Source organism: Strix aluco, chromosome 21 (assembly GCF_031877795.1).
Source record: "Strix aluco isolate bStrAlu1 chromosome 21, bStrAlu1.hap1, whole genome shotgun sequence".
In the NCBI taxonomy this organism is placed as follows: domain Eukaryota; kingdom Metazoa; phylum Chordata; class Aves; order Strigiformes; family Strigidae; genus Strix; species Strix aluco.
In genome coordinates, this window is record NC_133951.1 from 3,991,253 (window position 1) to 3,995,639 (window position 4,387).

The 4,387-nt window shown below is 53.3% G+C and overlaps 1 non-coding gene across 1 annotated transcript; it reads right to left on the reverse strand.

Annotated features, from left to right (window-relative positions):
- Positions 1–2,426: 2,426 nt before the first annotated feature.
- Positions 2,427–2,508, reverse strand: TRNAS-GCU (transfer RNA serine (anticodon GCU)). Its single transcript has one exon. It is a non-coding gene; the product is annotated as a tRNA-Ser (tRNA).
- Between the last annotated feature and the right edge of the window lie 1,879 nt (positions 2,509–4,387).

Here is a 4,387-nt window from a genome sequence, read left to right on the forward strand (position 1 = left end):
ATTGTCAGATTCCAATGGAGTTGACTGATAAAATAGCAGTTATGTCCCCGCAGACAAACCAAAGGAAACGCTAGCTTTCTTAGGCTTTGAGGGTTTCTGGAGACCCACTACGAGATATTGCTGCTCGGGTAGAGAATTTGGTTGTGAAAGTACGTCGTGTAGGTGCTCATGTACCCAAGAGCCAGGCCACTGAAGAACATCAGAAAGAGCAACAGGTGGATCAAGCTGCTAAGATTAAGGTGGCTCAAGTGGATCTGGACGGGCAACGTAAGGATGAAAAATTTATGGCTCGCCAGGCCCATGACTCCTCAGGCCCTCAGGGAAGGGATGCAACGTATAGATGGACTCGTGACCGAGAGGTGGACTTAACCATGGACACCACTGCACAGGTTATCCGTCCATGGATGTGAGACGTGTGCAATCAAGCAAGCCAAACGGTTAAAACCCCTTTGGCATGGAGGACGATGGTTAAAATCTAAATACGGGTTGGCCTGGCAGATTGATTATATCCCACTCACACAAACTCAGCATGGCAAAGGCTATGTGCTCACAGTGGTGGAAGCAGCCACCGGATGGTTGTAAACGTGTGCTGTGCCCCACGCCACTGCCCGGAACGCTATTTTAGGCCTTGAGAAGCAAGTCTTGTGGTGGCATGGCACCCCAGAGAGAATTGAATCAGATAATGGGACTCATTTCCAAAATAATCTCATAGACACTTAGGCCAAAGAACATGCCATTGAGTGGGTGTGTCACAGCCCCTCTCCTGCACCAGCCTCCGGGAAAACTGAGCGGTGCAATGGGTTGCTAAAAACTACAGAGAACAATGGGTGGTGGAACTTTCAAACACTGGTACATGCACTTAGCGAAATGCACCTGGTTAGTCAATACTAGAGGATCTGCCAACCAGTCTGGCCCTGCTCAGTCAAACCTTCTTCGTACTGTAGATGGGGATAAGGTCTCTGCAGTGCGCATTAAAAACATGCTGGGGCAGACAGTCTGGGTTATTCCTGCTTCGGGTAAAGGTAAACCCATGCGTGGGATTAGTTTTGCCCAAGGACCTGGGTGCACACGGTGGCTAATGTGGAAGGACGGGGAAGTCCGATGTGCGCCTCAAGGGGATTGGATTTTATGTGAAAACAGACAATGAATTGAACTGTACGATGTTAACTGTCGAATAACCCAGTTATTGCATAGCGTCATCGCTATGGTTGATACATACTGAACTGATGGCATCACATTAATAAAAAAAAGAGATGAACTTTGGTAGAGTCAGGACAGATTTCAGCAGCTGGTGCCCAGCAACATCCTTGAGATCGACCCGCACGTAGACTGTGAGCATGGCCCGCGCCAGACACATCAACAGTGAGCTCCAACTGTAGCAGAGACTACATGCCATCCTCCTGCCACATCCAAAGTCACGCGCTCCACTGACTGAGCCAAATCCGCCTCATCCCTCCAGCCTTAAAAGACTGTCATGACAAATGGAACCCAAAGTTATGAACTAAATGAACTCAGTACACATTTTGGAAGGATGGCCCATAGACTAAGAGAGTGATATCTGTGTGTAGACACCTGGGACCAGGGAAAGGGATGGTGATTACTTTAGAACGTATTGGGAACCTGAGCATAATGCAAATGGTATGGAATAAGAGGTGGAGACTGTCCTGGTTTTGGCTGGGACAGAGTTAATTTTTCTTGAGCTTGGGGGGGAGCACAGCCAGAATGCTGGACCCGGATCGGTAAATGGAGTGTTCCATATCATGTGATGCCTTGCTCAGTATGTAAAGGAGGGGCCGCTGGGAAGGAGGAGGGTTCTCTCTCGCTTTTGGGATTGCGACCATGGGAGCCGACAGGGTGAGCAGTGATGGGCGCCACGTGGGAAGCGGGGAAAAGCGCAGAGAGTGAAGTCTGCAGTCAAGCCGAACCCAGCCAAGACGGGCCGGGTGTCAGTTGGCAGGTGGTGAGCAATCGGATTGCACATTACCTGTTTGTATTTCATAATATCGGTAGTAGTAGTCTCTTTTTTTTCAATTATTAAACCTACAAGTCTCCCTACTTCTACCCCTCCAATTCTCTCCCCCGTGCCCTGGGCAGGGGAGGGTGACTGAATGGCTGCGTGGTGCCTGGCTGCCGGCCGGGTTTAAACCACGACACTAGGTTTGGAAACTACTTCCAGGATGTTTTGCTCCATCATCTTCCCAGGGACTGAGGGGAGGCTGACGGTCCTGTGAGTTCCCCGGCTCTTCCTTCTATCCCTTCCGGTTCCTCTCGCCTATGTGGAGACAGAAGAGGTTGAAGTGTGTCCGTGCTGAGCCACTTCAAAACCTTGCTATTTCTGTTCAGTCAGCTCTCATCTCAAAACAGAAGCTTGGGGGGCACACATCAAGCTCCTCACACTCAGCAACTTTGGCCACTGTTGGGCTGACCGACGAGGATGGGATTCGAACCCACGCGTGCAGAGCACAATGGATTAGCAGTCCATCGCCTTCACCACTCGGCCACCTCGTCCGCATGCTGCTGCTGCTCCTGCCGCTGCTGCCGCTGGCACTGCCACTGCTCCTGATCTTGCTGCTCCTGCTCCTGCTGCTCTTGTTCCTGCTCCAGCCCCAGCTCCTGCCCCTGCTCCTAACGCTTACACCTTCTTACACTGTTTGCCATGGGAGAGAAAAAGGCAGCCTCCAGCTTGTGCCTCTTGGGACTGGTCCACTGTCCCGAGAGCTGGGCTGAGCTCTGGGGACCTCTGGGAAACAGGTCCCAGCATTCACATCAGCAAATGTCTGGAGAGCAGAGCTCCACACTCCTTCCTGGGAAGGAACACGGGACAGTGACCCAGGCGTGGCTCAGTGCCCGCAAAGGAGTTGAGCCTGACTTTGAGGCTAAATTGTCACCAGCCACCTTGCCCTCACGTTCTGGAAGCATACCACCAGCTCCTACGGACAGGAGTCCCTCACACTTGACTGCTGGACTTTTCACCAGGACAGAGCATGTGCCTCAGGCTTGGCCGTGGCTTCTCTGTGCTGTTCCCCCTGGTGCTCACCCAGGCTCTCATCACAGGCTGCTTCTCTCCCAGCACAGCTAACAGTCAGGAACGATGAGGGAGCTGAGCGGCACCGTCCCCACTGCACACAACTCCCCTTTTCACCTGCCAGAGCTGCGGTGCTGCAGAGAGCGTAAACCGCTGCGCTGGTCCCCTGAGCCCACACCTCTCTGTACATTGAAGGTCAGACCCTGGGCTGGGGGAAATGGTGCAGAAGCCAGCCTCGCTGCCCCTGGTGGATAACAGAAAGGTGGGCATGGGATTGTGCACCGTGGGATGGACACCAAAGGCAGGGCCCTGGGAGCCTCTTTCTCCTCCACCTGCTTAATTCCCGTCCTTGAGGAAGGGGAGCAGTGCACAGCCTTGGGGGCTGGCACCAGAGCCGCTTGCACCCTGGTCACTCTGAATAGTTTCTCCAGCCCCAGCCCACCCCATGGGCCTGTAATTGTGGAGATAGTTGAACAAGGAGAGACTGGCAGATTCAGTGTTGCCTCCGCGTCAGGAGCCCATGGCAGCAGGGAGCAATGGCCTGGGAAACGCAATGCTCTGCCAAGCTCCTTCCTCAGAGCGCTGGCACTGCATGAGGCAGATGTGAAAAATTCCTGGGATTCGCTTTCTGGGTTCTTAACAAAGGCTTTTCTAACAAAGCAGCCAGGGCCACCACTGCCTCTCATTAATGCAGCAGCCTGTTGAGTCTCTGCTGTAATCAATGCAGCACAGGGACATCCAACAGAAAATTCGGGCTCCCTCCATGCTTTGTGCTGTGGCTTTCGAGGTGTGCCGATGAGTAATGGGGCTCCTTCCAGAAGAGCTGAAGAGCTCTCCCCCCCGCCAAGCTGGCCTTGTCTCCATTGTTATAGGCTGTCAGGGGCGAAACCCGGCAGCTATGGAAAAATCCGTAGCTGTAGCAAGGGAGGAACTCTCTTGGACAGTCCGCTGGTTGGGACTGGAGAAGAAGGGAGAATGAAACACGGCTCTCTAGCAAAACTGTGATGCCCAATGTCTTTAATGAGAAAATCAAAGGAAAATGGAAAAGGCGAGAGCTGAAGCAATGCATGTTGGAGGCCGAGAAAAGCTCAGAGAAGTGCTGCCGTCGGAAGGAAAACCTCCACGCCAGGCATGCTTCCTGTGCAACTCCCCCTCAAGGCTCTGGCAGTCACGTATGCTCTAGACGCATTGCTACGGAAGGAAGGTGGAGGTGTTTGATGGGGAGCGTAAGGTAAAGCAGAGCAAGAGGGGGAAAGAGAGAGGCTTCCTTGGGAAGAGACGGAAGGCCGCTCCCTCGGGGCTGGCTCCTGGACTTTCCTCGAGGCCCCTGGTGCTCCATCACGGGCAAGCGATCCACGGGCT